This window comes from Ostrinia nubilalis, chromosome 5 (assembly GCF_963855985.1).
Source record: "Ostrinia nubilalis chromosome 5, ilOstNubi1.1, whole genome shotgun sequence".
NCBI lineage: Eukaryota > Metazoa > Arthropoda > Insecta > Lepidoptera > Crambidae > Ostrinia > Ostrinia nubilalis.
In genome coordinates this window covers 7,084,515-7,102,894 of record NC_087092.1, presented here as the reverse complement: position 1 = coordinate 7,102,894, position 18,380 = coordinate 7,084,515, and the positions used below count along the sequence as shown (strand labels likewise).

General features: G+C 36.0%; 1 protein-coding gene across 1 annotated transcript in view; it reads left to right on the top strand.

Moving 5' to 3' along the window:
• The window catches only part of LOC135071780 (transcription factor Sp9), an 87,573-nt gene that overhangs the window by 483 nt on the left and 68,710 nt on the right, over positions 1-18,380 (top strand). The window lies entirely within an intron of this gene.

Genomic DNA, 18,380 nt, shown 5'->3' with positions numbered 1-18,380 from the left:
AAACATCACTATGAGGAAGCCCATTTAACGGTCTATAAGCCTAATTCAAGAACAAACGTTCCAAATAGCGAGTTCTTGAAACGGTTTATTAGGCAGATAGCACCCCAGAGGATTGTCGATTTAGCACGCACCATAAGCGGTGCATTACAGGACGACACGGTCTCCCGGGCCCATGAATATCAATGGCGGACGCCCCACGGGTCGAGTGGACCCTAAGCTATCACTACAATATTCCATATAAGCCAGAAAACGTTATGTGGAAATTTTCTTCGTATTTCCCGCTCTTGAATAGTAATGTCGTCATTTAGTTGACTGTACGTTTTGAATAATAAATCTTATGATCGTTCACATGGACGAATATTTTAAGGGACAAATGATAATAATACCTACCTACTCGTACCTAAATAGACATCAGGTTTTTCCTATTTAACAAAAAAGTAGAAACCTATTAGAAATAATAAAACTATCTTAATATAAACGTTCAATAATAGCTACAATATTTAGTATACTTCTAAACTATTAAAGAATCACTGCCTATCTCATTACTGTGATATATTTTATCGCATCCAAAACAGGCAATTTATTTATAAAGCAATATCCGTCACATAAACGTTATTGTTATTTTCTAAAAATTGCCCATTAAAGTTAGTTCCGAACATTACTAACAGTCAATAAAAACTACCGAAATGTTAATTCAATTAAGTCAAATAAATAAGGGCGGCTTTTTGGAGCGGCGTAACGAATCCTTAATGACATATAGGGCCTTGGTCCATTTTCTAGTCAATTTCCTTTTCATATTAGTTTAATCTAGAGGTAGGACTACTGGCGCCAAAAATTATGCCGCGACGGCCGTGTCGGCCGGCCTAATCTGTTTAGCGTTATATTGTTCGGCCACGGCTCCTTTGTGCGTTGAAAAAGGAAGAAATTTATGCTTTTCGGCGTCGTGTGTGAGTTTTTTGTGGGAATGTAATTAATATTTCGGCGGCAAAACTAACAGTGTTTTCGTTGTTGCGCCTCGCCCGTGATTGATGCCTCTTCCGACGGCCGCAATTACTAGTGGACGGCCTATATGTTCCATTTTAAATGTATTACATATTGTACTTGTAGCTCTAGTGCTATATTTAATTGTGTTGTTGATGACGCATGAATAGGTATAGCTTTAGCTGCGGGCTATATTGTAAATCGAATATATTTTTGATACATTAACGTTTCATTCATTCATAATTTATGTTATGATAATTTATTGCAACTCACCCGTACTACCTAAATGAACATGTGCAATGTGCATATTTATGTACTTATAAGTATTGGTTACATGATAAAACCATTGGATTGGAAAAGCTTTCGTTATCTATATATATAAAAGAAAGTCATGTTAGTTACTCCACTTATAACTCAAGAACGGCTGAACCGATTTAGCTGAAAATTGTCAGGGAGGTAGTTTAGAGCCAGGAGAAGGACATAGGATACTTTTTATCCCGTTCGAAATTAAAAAAAAAGTCTGCTTATTTATTGCCATTAAGGCGGAACAAAGTTCGCCGGGTCAGCTAGTTTTCAATAAAATAAAAGTTGAATAAAGTATTGTGGCGTGTGTAATTGTGGGAAAAGTTTACATAAACACTTGTCAGTTTTTTCGAACAATTATATGTTTACTGTACCTGTAATAATAATGCGTTGTGAATGAATACTATTGAAGATAGGTGTTAAGAACATAATATTGAGTTGTAACTGTACACAAATGTTAATTATCATTTATAGCACATGAAATGTGTATCATTTTCTGTCCAGAGTAGTGACCGCGGAGTTTTTCATATGTTTTCTAGCAAATAAATAAGTAATGTATAGGTACTACCCACGCTATTCCATTTTCTTCATAATTAAAGATTTCTAGTTAAACATACATATTACCTAAACTATAGTCAATACGAAGAATTTTAATTTGAAGTAGATAACGATAATTAGCTTTTTAAAATAAAAATACAGATCTCATTTTGAAGACGTAGCTCTCTGTATCTTATTATCGCTTCAGTCCGAATAGGCCATAATCCATATCCTACTGACTCAATAATAAAATTGATTTTAATTCGTTGCCGCCAATCCAGCTCAAAATTACAGCTTGTCAAAGCACTGTCAAGCACTGGCGAAGCAACTGTTTGACACAAGGCTCAAAATATTGTGGCAACTCTATCAATTTTCTTGGCTAATTATTTTTTGATAAAATATTTTTCTTTGTAGCAGAATATTATGTAGAGAGATTATTACTTCCCATAGGTGTTTTTATTGGTCTTTATAACAGGTTCTTGCATTGCGTACCGGGGGAATTTCAATTGTTATTAACTAGAATTTTATTTTTCAGTGAATAATTATTCTTTTTATCAAAATATTAGGCATGTAAAGTCCTCCACCTCCCGTAGTTGTTTTTATTTTTATGTTCCGCGGGTAGGTATTTTAATTTATTGTTATTGGAAAAATTTTTTTTTCAGCGAATAATTTTTTATACTACAATATTATGCAGATTACTCGTATCCCTACCTCCCGTAGTTTTTATTTGTCTTTGTAACCTGTCCCTGCATTACTTACCGGAGGTGTTTCAAAACGTGTTCCGAGGGACGGTGTGGGGCCTGCGTGGGCGCAGCCATCGCAGTACCGGTAAAATGTTTTAAGTTTAATTTTATATGTACTCGTATATTTTTCAGCATCAGAGAAAACTTGGAGGCTATTTGGAATTGTCGACCTAATCAATGTTGGGAAAAATTAAAAGATGATTATTTTATGTGTGTGTCTCATCTCACCTGAAAATCTAATTCAGAACTTCACACAATCTGAGTATTGTCATACCTACCTAAGTGTAATTTACCTATTTTAAAAAGAAAAATAATATAAATGTACAAAAAATGCCAATATCAAGCATACAATAAAATACCTCGATACTTGTATTAGCCAAGTCTTGCCTCTATTTGCCTTACCTACATTATGTTATAATGATTTATCTGTTTGTCTATCTCAGCCGCAAGGATCGGATAAGATCTTTCCAAGTAAATTTATATCTTACAACAAACACATGATGCCATTAATCATGTGTGCTGCAGCATTTTCAGCAAATAATACTTAGTCCAGTCAATAAAGCATTTTATAGATGGAAAACTGTAGAACACAATTTCTGACTTCAGGACTTTATTTAGACTAGTTAGGAGGTGAACATAGCAAAAGTCCCCGCCCTTAGCCCTTGAGCCGGCGGGGAGAGGGGGGTTTAAAGGTGCCACTTTTCGGTTTTTCGCTTAATCCTCGGAAACTATGCGTCCTAGTGACATGACTACTTTGAACCAAAAAAAGCATATTCAATTTGCTACAGGTGAGATAGTCAAGTTTTTCAATAAATTGTATAGTTTTCGCGGCATTTGCTCTAGAAGGTCTCTAATATTGGAAATTTTATTTATGTCTTACATGTTCCCATCAGGAGAAAATCGACTAAATAAACATTGAGCAATCATTCTAGACATGCGGGAGCATGTTAAGCCTAGTTCCAGGGAGGGGACTGCACCGTGCGTATATTTAGACGAACCACTTTGAGCCACTTTTGACTCCTCATCACTCAAAAACTACTGTGCATTAACACTTCAAATTTGGTTCATGTGTTGAGACTTGCAAGATATACATCAGTTTCAAATTTCACAAATATCCCTCAAACGGTTCTTTAGGTATTGACGTCCAAAAATCTACATGTTTGACCTATAGACCAAATTCTAACCACTTCCAGATGACATCGAAGGTTCAAATTTGGCATCCAGAAAGGTAGTTATGTAAATACAAAGGAACAAATAAAAAACCAGTAAATTTTAACATTTCACATGTTATAGATAGATGTTAGTATTCTAAATGTCGATTTTTGAACGTCAATACCTAAATAACCGTTTGAGGTATATTTATGAAATTTGAAGCTGATATTTATCTTAAAAGTCTCAACACATGAGCCAAATTTGAAGTGTTAATGCACAGTAGTTTTTGAATGATAAGGAGTCAAAAGTGGCTCTAATTGGTTCGTCTAAATATACGCACGGTGCAGTCCCCTCCCTGGAACTAGGCATAACATGCTCCCGCATGTCTATAGTGTTTGCTCAATGTTGATTTAGTCGATTTTCTCCTGAAAAGAACATGTAAGACAAAAATAAAATTTCCAATTTTACAGACTTTCAGAGCAGATGCCGCAAAAACTATACAAGATATAGAAAAACTTGACAGTCTCACCTGTAGCAAATTGAATAAGCTTTTTTTGGTTCATAGTAGTCATGTCACTAGGACGCATAGTTTCCGAGGATTAAGCGAAAAACCGAAAAGTGGTACCTTTAAACCCCCCTCTCCCCGCCGGCTCAAGGGCTAAGGGCGGGGACTTTTGCTATGTTCACCACCTAACTAGGCTAAATAAAGTCCCGAGGTCAGAAATTGTGTTCCACGGATTTCTCTCTACACCGTCGTTAAGGCATTCATTGACTGGACTAACTACCAATAATAAATCTTATATTTCTCAAATAAGTGTTATATTTTAGTTAATTCCCTGACTTCTAAGATAAACTCATTTAAATCTTTGTGACGGGAAAAATACTGTCCTCTTTTATTACAATACTTGCAAGTACATAGTTTCATTTTGCACAGAAGAGCTTAGGGTAGAGTCGACATAGAATTAGAAATGAACTCTACTTCTGGTGTTTTTTTTTTACTTTTTATTGATTTTAGGTATTCAAAGTAACATATAATTCTCAAAGCAAGGAAGGGGCTACTGTTGTACAAGTCTACTTAACCTATCGGAAGCGGCCGATCGTTTGGAATTAACAGAAGCGGCGGAGAGTAACAAATTGTTGGCTAGCTTCTTGAATGAGTATACCGCAAATGTCAATGGTGGCCGCATGCGCACTGCGCACGCACTCGATGTGTACGCTATTAATGCGAAATAACTATAATTTGGACGACCAGCGTTTGGCGTTAACCGTCAGCCTCTGGAAAGGCGACGGAAGCCTGTCACAGCCGCAATTACCGTACCGAGAATCGGCATTAGTTCGTCGAGTTGAACTATTTATGTAAAATAAGAGCAGCCTCATACGGGGAAACAGCAATTGCACGCATCGCTCATTAAGCACTTTAGAGCAATTTGTGGAGAGGAGAAAAAGTCGGGCGAGACGCGGCAAACATCGCGTGGTCAATTAAAATGTTGCCGCACTGCTGCCGAGTGGCACCCCGGCAACGGTATATTCGCCGCAAAATAACATAGTCTACTTGTTTCGAATTGCTCGCATCCTCTGTCTAAATAGTGATGTTAAACTGGACCCTGGCATGTGGGCGCTCGCTCCTGTCACGACGATAACTGGCATTTGACATTTAAATGCACGTACTGCCTTCTGTTGGAGTGAGTTATGACCAAATTGAAAATTCTGATTGTTCAACTTTCCTTGCAAGATAACTGGTTTGTAGACACTCACAACATTGACTTGGTTTATTGTTAATATACATCTTTGAATAGTCATTAATGCATTAAGTGCGATTTCTAAGTTCCGTACTCACATAGTAATGCAGTCCGTTCAAGACATGAGAAAATAAAATAAATTTTTAAATATAAACTACCTACCATATGTGCTAACTACAAAGTTGCTCGATAAGTTGTTAACATTCCTAGAAGGGTCGTTAAAAACTCATATTATTTAAAGAAACACGGATGCATGGATCATTGAGCGGATCTATAGCTGCTAGCTTTTTCAATAACGTATTTCCAAAGAAGCTTCATGCTACGCACGTTTGTTCATCATACGCGTCGTATAATTGTGGACAGGTGGGGCAGTACACGCCATTATGAACATAATGATTATTAACGTGTTTTCTATGCTAATAAATAAATTTTCGAATTACACTCTTGCATTTTCCACCACTAACCTATACTTAATAGGAACTCCGGACACGAATGTTAAAGGTTGTCCAGTTAACATAGGCCTAAAAAAAGGCTTCTTTGCACGGATATACACGGTAATTGATTATCGTGTGGGTAATATGTCGAAGAAGTTGCTATATGCGATGTTTATCGCACAAGTCGTCTCACTGTCTTACCAGTGCAGTAACTATAATAATTTAGTCATACAAGAATGGTTTCATACTTGCTATGTTTTAATAATTAGCACTTTGGCAAATAAAGCATACATAAAAGATTTAATATTTTATAATTTCATCACTTTGATCTTAATAAGCTTTTTATAATAAGCACAAGTGTTTTCTTTCCTATCTATGTACTCGTATATGTACAACATATACGTATTCTACTAATAATACTCTGCTTGTTACGTGTTTCCACTTTTAATTATCTTTTTTAACATAAGCAGGTATTGCTGTTAGTTATTTTAAAATAATAAAATAGGTTTTTAATTTAATAAAGCAAACAAAAAACAGTAAATTGAGTTTAAAATACGTTTCGAAGTTGATTTCTTAACTTTCTCCCGGAAAAGTCACTGAAAATTGTGGAAAAGTCAGTCAAATTCTCCATAATTTTCAGTGTCTTTTTTCATTTTCTATCGCACTTTATCATGATGCAGTGTAAAAAAATGCACGCTAATTTATGAAACACGTCAACTTTCAAAGTTCGCCATGTTCCAAAAAATTATCTTGCATATAAATTGCATAGTGTTGTGGTATGAGGGTCCTCCGAGTCCTTTTGATTCAACACTGAGTCATTCGACTGTACATTTATATGATAGAAAAAGGACGCACCACATCGTAGCAACACATCGGTCTTAGGACCGTATTCTCAAATGACGTCCAAAACTCGAGTTAAGTTTAAACATTGTCTACAGATAAACCACAGATTTAAATCTATTTTTAAGTGCAGATGTTTAATTGAGCTTTGTTTTTTTCAAACGTGGTTGATTTGGAATGTTTTGCTTCCTTTATTTATTTAATATCTCATACCAAAAGGATCGATTGTTTCATGTTTGCGCAAAATAAAAACCTTACTCATTGGCATTGCTATTACTTTTTGTATTGGATAATGTGCATTGGCCGGTTTAATACCGCGCTGAAAGCTGCGCTCATTGCATGCCACTAAACTGCTTATTAACTAAACGAGGACAATTAAAATACAACACGTTTATTAGTTTTTGGTGGTGCTCGATCAACCACGTCCATTACATTTGCAATTTTATTCCTACATCCAGGGATCAGTGGTCAATTTAATACCAACCTTAGGTCCACACAAAAAATGTATGCAGTATAATCATTTGCTAAACACGTGTTAAAAATATTCCTGAATAATGAGGATAATGAAACCATTCAGTGTAATTGTTTGCTGACTACATTCAGTGAATTAATGATTGTGTGATTATGTCTCAATAAATGAATGATTAACATTTTGTACGACTAGTTAACCTTTTTAGATATGAGTGGGAATGGAGAGAAGTTTAAGATCTTTTTATTTTTGAATATTTATTTAGGTAGGTATGTTAACTTTTTTATTTTATTATAGTGTGATGCTGATGTAGAGTGGAGCATGAAACTCCTTAGTGGATTGTGCTTTATTTAAACCTTTTAGTTGTAAAATAACATCAATTAGCCTGTAGGGTATGTTGACTGTGTGTCATTTTACTTCAATTTAGTGTTCTCAGGAATAACTAACTACCTAAACATACACGCGATGCTCTTCTCAGATACTGTTTAGAACAAAACTAGAAAAAAATCTAAAAAGTTGACCATCGCCACAGGTTTTGTTTTGAATCTTGGACGTAAATCATTATAAGTATCAAACAAAATCCAGCCTGAGAACCGAACCCACGCTATCAGAACCTGTTCCAGTTATTGGCAACGGCTACTCGCAATCCAATTAATTTACTTATTAAGTCTGAGATCTTACGTTCAGATTATCGTATGCCATATTTTTGGTGTAATCACATAGTGGTCGGTCTATCGATCATTACGGAATAGTATCAATTAAAATTTATTTAAAACTTAATACAATCAAACTCAATACAATCAAAGTTTGATCTTTCAGTTAAGTCTTTAAGGTAAAGCGACTAACTGAAATAAATAAAGAAGTTAAAAGTAAAGTATGTTACACTGGATTTAGTATCTAAATATTAATATAATTCATATGAATATATCATTTTCTTATTACATTGATATCTTTTATGACTCTTATTATGAAACAAATATTCCAGAAATCATGTTATGAAATCAATGTTAAAGTTAAGATAATGTCTACCTGAAAAACAACATTCATTTCAGCAAAATCAAGTTTTTCAGTCAAGTCTACCTCTGAATAAAACTTTGCACGCTACTGGAGTACAAAGTTTCAAGGATTGAAGCTTTTTCTTTTACCCACTGGTAACTCAAACTCTATTTTTGTAAGCGTAATTATGATCATTTATTAAACGTTGCGTCGGCGATGCAATCGCGAGCTATTGCAATAAATCAATTTATACAATGTTTTGATGAACGCTGCTTGACATGTTATGCCATTAAATTGTTAGACCTAATTGATAGGAAAGCAGTTAGTGCACATTTAGAAATTGTATAAAATTGCTCGTGCACACTAGACTTGAATTTTATTTTATTTTTAGTTAAATATTGCTAGAGGCAAATAATTGACTCTGAGCACAAAATGGCTTTACATGTCGCCTTGTATTATTCTCGATTCAAACTAACAGAAACAAAAGACATTCGTATTCTTAGAATTCCAACTTTCATTCAAATAAAAAACAAATGAAAGTTTACGCGTAAAAAGTAACAAAGTTACGTGTGGGCGACCAATCGCACTCCGTCGGGCTTCCATTGGCGCGGTCGATGTCAACTCGAGCTGGCCGCGTCATACCAGATAGAGGTATCCGCGTAATTATGCCCCAACAGGTTTTGCCGACCCGCGCCCTCAATGAGAGAGCGCATGTTGCTTTACGATTGAGACTTGAATAGGGCAACGCAGTAGACGCAAGCTGAAAAGAGTTATGCCTTTGCGTAGTTAGCTGTCGTAAAAATTTATGAAGTTTTTAAAGTGCAGCTTTTTAACTAAACTTGTAGGCTATAAAATAAGTATGTAATTTAATATTATTATTTAGACATCTAAAATAACTTTCGTAAAACGTAATATTTAAAGATGATTTATTTTAATAATCACCTATAACCTACATTTTTTCACAATTTTTTTCAGCAAGCGTTTATTTTTACTGCACAGGCCTCTTCTTTTTAAAGTCGTAAAAAATCACGAATTCGGGCTTACCAAAATCTGGCAATGGTTACAGCCACATTTATATTCCGAAACATTCCAACATTTTCAACATGGAAAGAGATAAATTCGCATACCCTCAGAACGTCTCTTCCGGGACAAGTCGCTTTGTCGACGATATTTTCTTTTGCGAATTCAAAATTTCCATAAAAGTGCCATTTGCTTTTTGTCCGCACGTGCTTTCCCTCTGATGTTTCCGCCAGCACTTTAAGGCGGTATAAATCATTTGCTTGTAACTTGATAGCCATAATTAAATGAGACTGTGATGAAATAAGGAAAATATACCCGCAACCCGTGTTTAGTGCTCAACACGCAAACTATAAACTTGATTGAAATCAAAGGCAGATTCTTAAGTGCTGCTGAACTTAGGTGTTAAGTGCGTATGCAAAATATGACTTGTTATTTTTCTTTTGCAGTTTTGTAACTTCTATATTGTCGACATTAAATAGCGTCTATTATAAACAAGATAAGACGCCACAGTACTTAGCATTAATGTAATGTAGATATTTTTATCGGATACTAACTGACGAGAAAAATAAATACGTTCCTAGAAGTTCTATCATAAACTCTACCTACTTTTGCTTGAAAGAACAAAATTCTGAGTATAGGTACTCCATAAATATTTTCCAGAAAGAGAGACGTTACACAAATCATTAAAAATCCTGTAAAAATCCTCAATAACTAGACATACATTAAACTCAATAATAATACAGAGTTAATGAACCCTAAAGACATTTCAAACCACACCAACTGAACAAAAGGTGATCTTTAAACAATTACAGCTAAGACAACATAATTAGTCTTGTAAATATAATTGTAGCTATTGGTTATAAGCTGGCAGTTCTGGTAAGTACATAATCGGTACATAGACATATGCTGGCTGCAACACGCTATGATCAGCTTCGTGCTTATTGAACTGCAAATACTAGCCAATATTTTCAAAAACTTGTATCGCCATGTAGTTGTCTTTTAATCGTTATTGATCTCAATTCTTAAAGTTTGCTACACATACTTTTATGCCCAAACGTAATTCGTATAAGTTAAGAATGAGATCATGCAATTGAATGTTTAACAAATAAGAATTGATAGCTAGATGTTGAGTTATCTGACTCTATACAATGACCAATCCCTCAACTGATAATAATAATGATAATCATCCTTCTAAAAAAAATTATTAAAAAATATTTTGTTATAGTATTAAAATTATTTCTTTGGCACTTATAAGTTTGATACTGTAGTAAAATTACAGGATAGGCATTCTATATTCTTTATTCGAATTTCGAATTAGAATTCGAATTTTAATCCCTACGCTAAACTCTACCATCTCTCAATAGTAGACACCTAAGATATTATCAGATCATCCCTAGTGCTTAAAGATAAGAGATAATATTTTATGCTATATGTGGCACGTTGTCTCTATACCATCGCTGTCAAAGCGACCGCCATCTTAGCTGCACCTGGCGCATTCTTGGCTAATCTCTACATTGTTGTGACAGCTTACATAATTGCGATCATCACAATAATGAGTACACCGGCTTCCTAGCTAGCGTGATAATGGCTGTCAAGGCAAAACAAGCATTATCTTAACTAATTGTGGGTAAAAGTCTCAAAAGTCAGAACGAAGTGCCTTAGTTGATCTTCATTGTAAAAAAATTAAAACCATTGAAAAGTATTAATTTTACTATAGCTTTCAAAAGTAGAGAAACCTCGAAATCTTTCCAATGATCATGCTTATTTAAACCAGATTATCATTTGAAGAAAAAAAACTGCTTCATTTGTCCTACCGATTGTAATTATCTGAATGCTTCGAAGAATTGGTAAGCTTGAATATCTCAGTTTATTTCTGAATCAATATAGTCAATTAAAAAAATATGCAATGTCATGTGCACGTAAAAAGTAAGTAAATTGCAAATGAATATGACGCTCAAGATTAACTGCAATTTATTAATTGTATGCACCCACCCTTACAGTATGACCAAAACATGTCTTTTCTCACTCGACCCTCCCGTTTCTACGTCATTAACCGCCGTTATAGTTTCCGCACTTGTGTACCTAGCTTTGACATTTATCTTTGCGCTTTTTTATCGCTGCTTCTGTCCTACGCCTTATTGTGTTCGAACATGACTTGGCGTGAGAAAACTCACTCGATAATAGCCTCCTTTTCTCATATTATGGAAACGGAACATCAAAACATTGTGTCGAATTACCACTTCAATTGTGCGTTGGTGTGAAACTACCACAGTTTGTTGCTTGTGTTCTAACGATTTACGGAATTTATTTTAATTTTGAACATGCATCTAATGGGTTGGCTCTTACCGAAAATGATGACTGGAGGCGATGCCTTCATTGAATGAGCTTAAGGAATTTACAAACGGCATCCGTTTTCAAAATGTTGCTAATGGCCATTTTCCTCGTAAAACCTTATAACATGTAAATTGAAAGTACATTTTTACATAATCGATACGTTGCTAACACGATTTTGCGTTGAGTTATCGACGCGTATTAGACTAGAGTAGAGTTTGTTAAACGACTTTGAGGCACCAAAGATGGGTGATTCTAAAAATTGGATGTGAATAAGTGTTACGAAAGTTTTCTCTTTCAATCAAGCATAAGTGACGGCTAAAATTCGTCGATAGCGGTCCGCGGACATGTCGGCTGCGCCCGCGCCGTCACGCGACTCGCCCGCGCCCGCGCCCCGAGCACGACGATTATAATTTCGAGCGCCGATCAACATGAAAATGAAGGCCCATAAATTTATTAGACATAGTGTCGGCCCGATCGCCCCGGGGTTGCATTATATAAAATATGTAGGTATGTCAAGAATTAACCATTATCATACTAAGAATATTTTGCGCAGATAAAAATAATACTGCCTTAATCGCGACCCGTGAACTATGTCAGATTGGGCGAGGAGCTCATTTGAATAAATCGTGACCCGTTCGACTAGACTATAAATTATTGAAAATACCTCATAATAACGACTGAGGAAATTAGATATCGACAATGTCTACTAATTTTAGTTAATTTGGGCAAAAAATATTTTCGCTTTTACGATATATTTCCCATAGGTATAAATAGGTACTTAAACGTAATTGAAAGCGTTTATGTGTCTTATCGAAAAATAAACGAAATATTATTGATTAATGGTACAGCTTGGTACGCAATAATTACTGCCGGTCCTCAAGTATGTTGACGCAAGACCCAATCAAAATTAAAAATGTTATCGGCGGAATTGATTAAGCAGGTCACCCCCAGATCGATGCGAGCAATTTGCAGATACGGGCTTCTGATCCTAAACAGAGATATCGCGCCCACGTCGGCCACGAGGGCAAAGTTATAAAATGTAAATTTATTGCACGATATTTTACATAAATTCAAATTGGCCGCTATATATCGCTGGCCTTACATTACATCACGTAATTATGCCGCGCACAATTATTATAATTTTCTTATAATCGCGCCCATAAGAACGTGCGAAAAAACAATTTTAAAACGTTCTTCATATTGATTTATGGCCGATGTTTGTGATAAATGCCAAAATCTGATACATTGTGGCTGCGGAGTGTGTCGAATTTATGACTCTGTTTGCGAAAATTTTGCACGTGTTTAATGAAGATTTATTTTTGATGTCGGTTATATTATTACGGGTTTCTATAACGAAATAGACACTCTATTTATACTTTGTGCCAAAAGACTAGAATCTTCCAAACATCCGAGGCTGTTTCACGTTGAGATTTTAGCCAGTTATCTCCTTAGACATGTGTAGGTTCTATTTTTGATTCCAAAGTGAAATAATTTTGGAATAAACTTTCGTCGAATTCACAAATTTGCTGTAGTCCATTGGCGTATAGTTCTTCGACGACGTGTCCTTACTGCCTCAATGAAATTACGTCTATAAAATGGACCGACTTGCGTAAGTTACCGTCGGATACAATTAACTCAGCGAATTCACTGCGCACTTAATTGACGCAGATTTATTGGTTCGGCATAAAATGATATTTTTTCGTTGTAGCATGTTTGTTTTATTTGATTAATCGAAGTAAATGAATAAAGTGCACTTAATAAACTTTCAAATCTCTTAAGTAACTATGTCAGCATGTATTTCTAGTCCGGAACAATTAAAACGCAAACATGCAATTTTGGTTAAACGTAAATTAATATGGTTTTTGTGAGCTGAACAGATTGAACATGAACGGGATTCCTCACTTCTTTCATTGACAATGAACAGCAGTGCTGAGTTTCAGCTGCAGTTGTAAGTAGGTAAGATTGTCAGTTCTTCTAATCGTATGAGCTTTTTCACTTACCATCAGGTGAGATGGAGACCCAAAGCTTTCCCGTTGTGAGAAAAAAAAGATTCAAGAATTTAACAGTTTGACTAACAAATTATATTATTTTGTATCATAATATTGTCATATTGCAGCTAGGTCACTGTAATAATTTAATTGTCAAAGAAAATTCGATAAGGTAACTTAAATCTCTCATATTTGACGCAAGCCACCTCCATTATCTAATCTCACCACATCTTTTCCGTTTAAGCAAAAACTATTATAGCAGCATCATGAAAACGTCATTAGGCAGGTTTAGGCGGGTAATTACCTTTAAAACATCTGCATCCACCAAAGTCACGGAAACTCTAATCAACAGTGATTCGTCTAACGAAACACAAAAATTAATTATACACTTTGCTCTAACCTTGCCCGATCCACCATTTTAATTACAAGGTGCATCCAATGATTTATCGCCACCACACGTGGTGATGATTTATGAAATCTGAAAACTTAGAAAAATATACCATTAATTTTTCATGATTGTTGGTGTTAACTTATCATCATTTTCACTGTCCATTATTAGGTTGACTTAACTTTCTTTACGGATTTTGATTTATTTTAGCAAGATTGGGGTAATTAATATGAGAACTAGTCAATGATAATAATTACGAGAAGGATAACTTAGCCGTAGGAATTCGAATCTAATGATATGATATGAGCTGTGAACTGTTATTATTAACATTCATAATTGCTATTATTTGATCTAGATTTAAATAATTCGAAAGATAAATGCTTTTCTGGAAGGTTAGATTGTTTAAATGTTTGGGAGAACCTACTGACTGACTCATTTGTCATTTGCCTGAATTAATTAGATTTTAAGCTAGTCAAATGACAAGTGGAATAAGTAAACGCTAAACAATAGGGCAAATAAGTAACCACAGTATCAGTTCATCAAATTGTAGACTATCCTCGAACCAATATTCCACTTCAAATAATAAGCTTGTTTGTTTCATCCGATTAATTAAACTCCATTCGACTATTAAAATAATTACAAAGTATCGAATCGCAATTGATGTTTCAGAATGGAGAATTTCTCGCGTCCTACGCGTGAAACCGGACACCTTTCTAACTAGTTTTAATTATCTGCGGGTACCTTGTAATTATGTCCTTTTCCCTATTTGTCTGTGGGAATTATACCAGGTGATTATAGACCATGATGTCTTTGATATCGTCTGCACGGAATGACCAAGCGTCGAAATTACTCCACCTCGAGGAAAAGCGGACACATAATTGTGAGTATTTAAATATTTAATCAAATAACACTTGAAATAAGCTTCAGTAAGGCACGGCCGAGTATAATAGGCCGGTAATTAAAGGCAGTAATTTTAAGTGGAAATACTTAAGGTGGGTGTAGGTATACCTGTGCTGTACAGGTATTGTTTTAGCTTTTATTAGTAGGTAATTTTATAGTTTCTTATGTTCAATAAAATTTAAAATCATCCATTAACATTTTTTTTATTTTATTTCAAAATTAACTAAAAGAAAACTTCATAGAACACGAAAGCTTCAGGTGGAATTCCACAAAAGACGGAAGAAATGGATTTCATTTGCCAACAAATGATCTACATCCGTACTGCCACGTGTTCCCGTCACAGACAAATTCAATCCGCTCTTCCGAGCTAGTACGGAGGTCTTTGCTCTTGACTTAATGTGACTTTTATTGCATTTCCACTTCCATTTTCATTGTGCGGCCTCCCCTCTCTTTACAACCCGCAAACGGAGCGTTTCAGCTTTCGAACGCGACAACTTTGCGACACTTTCGACATACTGTACCTCTAGCATGAACAACTTTCGTCTTTGAATCGTTTGCGTATTCGACAAAATTCGATACTCAACCTTCGAATTAAACGATAACGTGACAATTTTGATTCTCAAAATAAGTTTCGTGCAACTATTTCTCATACTAAGTTCACTTTACGACACGTTCACAAGGGCGCTGTTGTAGTTTTCGTACTAAATCTTTTGATGGCGATTCGAATACGCAAACGATTCGAACTCTAAAGTTTTTCGTGCTAGGCATACAGTTCCGTGGAAATTCCGAGCGAGTCTTTATCGACTACGCTAGTGAGGGGCAAGCATAGTACGAACACAGATTGATTACTAGATATAAGTAATTCAGATTATGTAGAGTCAAATATAATGTGTTTTTATGGTCCATGGTATGTTGAATTGTGGACGTTTCCGATCCAAACATTAGAGAACAAACAATTCAAAACTCCACAATTTAACTTTAAAAAGCTAGTGTTTTTGGTGTAATGTTAGAGCTCTACTACTGAAAGATCTGCTTTTTCATGTCTCTATCATCATAGTTCTCATGTCGATTTTCATGTGTGACTGTGGTGTGACCAAGAAATGTGGTTTGACTAGACTATAACACTCCATAATACCTGGTGACCATAAATTCATATCCTGTCTTAATCTATTGCAATAAAACTACGCTTGCGAAAATCCTTGCACTACACTACAGAGTGGTTCATTACTCGAGTCAGCAAATACCCAACATGGGCCACCGCGAACTGTTACGTTCTGGCCAACAAAACAAACAATACGTTATCCCCCATGCCCATACAAGTCAAATCAGCCATATGCTGTGACAAGCGAAATGGGGGCCAGCGGGCGGGAAATGACCACGGCCATTCATCATACCGCCGCAAATAGCGCGTCGTTTTCATTTTCACCGAGTTTAAAAAAATAAAAGCCCTTACACCCTTCGCGATAAAGCCGTTAACGCTGCGTTCGCGCTCGATTTTTTTAACAAACATGTGAAATGCAATATTTTACAAAGGGGAGTTTGCGGTCGTAATGATGAGCGAGTAATGTCTTTCTTCCGTTCGGCATTAGGTAATGAACCGTAATTGGTTTATTAGGGATCCTCTCCGATGTTTCTTGGTGTGAAATGTGTTACGCTAATGTCGAGTCACTTCCGTTTCGTTTGCGTTTTTGATAAGCATTAAATTCTCGAGAAAGCATGCCAATGCAGGCAATATCATCTCATTTTTACATCCACGTAAAATTATTTTATGAGTGACAGTCATTTCCCTGTACTTTTATTGCTCTTTGAGTAGCTTCGTAGTTGGAAAATCATAATTAACATTATTTTACCAAGTTTAAATGTTCACATAATATTTTGCTGGCACTTGTATCTCTCTTATTGTCATTTTGATCAATTCAGTAGATTTTCATTTGCTTTCAACAGTAATGACAGATTTCCCGGCATTCCGCGAAGCCCGGAATTCGTCTGAAGCCATTAACACGCGAATAAATATCGAATGACGCCGCTCGCCTCCCTCCGCTCGCGAGTGACGAACGCGAATTAATTTTCGCCACAATTACCCGCTCGCGTTACTAATTGAGACATCAAAGGCCCAGCCGACTCCGAGCGTCACTTCGTTACATTGTGCTTTGTGCTGGCATTAAACAAAAATGTAGCAACGGGAAGATTATGCGAGTACCTGATTATAATGAGCGGGAGAAAATTGCAGACCAAGTGCAGTGACAGAGCCTAATTATTCTATTAAGGTATTACGTAATGCAGGTCATTTGAATTGGTAATCTATGCAGCCGATGTAAACAAATATTCATCATCTCCATAAACCAGAAGAAAAAAAAATGTCATTAAAAATAAAGATTAAAAAACGTTCCCGTGCAGTGCGATGTAATGATTTAAAATTTAAATAACTGCGCAAAATTATCATTAACAAAACATAATATACATTAGTGTTGCTAATCTGACAAATCTGATATGCTTGATAAGATTAATCGCAGCCTCCATTACCGCGTCGGGGGCTATTACCGCTTATCAGGACGCCATCGTGTTCTGTCATTGTACATGTAAGTTTAGTGACATTATGTGTATTTACTGAAACGTGTGCCGCGGGCGATGCATTTTCGCTGGGCCGGCCGACCGCAATATGGGGTCACCTGATAATGCTTGCGTAATTACGCCATTACAACCCGTAGCTAGCACCGCACTTCTTGTTATGCGATCAAATGTCTCAGACGTGACTGCCAGAGCTGCCAATACAACGCATTATCAAGATCCGAAGCAAATTATTCTCAAGCGACCGACGCGTTGCCTACGGCTAACCTCAAGGCTCAAGGCCACAGTATTAAATGGAGCATTTGCTCTGTACTGTTCAGAATTAGTCACCTGAACCGCTCCTATTATGCGCAATTAGTGTGCACTTTAAAAAGTACATTATAATGCATAAAAACACATGCATTGTATTCTCAGAAGTGAACCTTTTCAATGCGGCCAGGCTACGCTAGTGGACGCAGACGATTTATTTTTAGTACGATGATTTTTAACGGCATCACTATCATGTGTTTTTTGTAAAGCTCATTAATGGATGAGCATTGAGCAGTGACAGTGAAATTATCCTCCTTTCGAAGTCGATGACCCGAGTCACGCGACGAGCCACATGACAAAGACGACGGCGATCAAACTTGTAGAGCTGAATTGTAGGTTAAAGTTAGAGTCATTTGGGCAAAGGTACTAAGTTTAGAATCTAGAATTGTGTTAAACTGTTGCAATTGCAATGTGGTGGGTAATACTTACCCACTTGTACTTGCCCTACAGACCTAAAGATTCATTGGACAATACATATTCAACAACAGGCAGTAACATGTGTAGGTACGAGGTACGCAGAGTATGCTTCAAAGTTTTTAATTATAATAAAATTTGCATAACATAATATCTGCATAATTTATCTGGATCAAGTAAGGCTCGCTATATGAAGTTTTCTACATTCACTGGTAGGATGGCATTAAACTAACTGTGGAAAATTTCAATCTGAAAGATCAGTTAA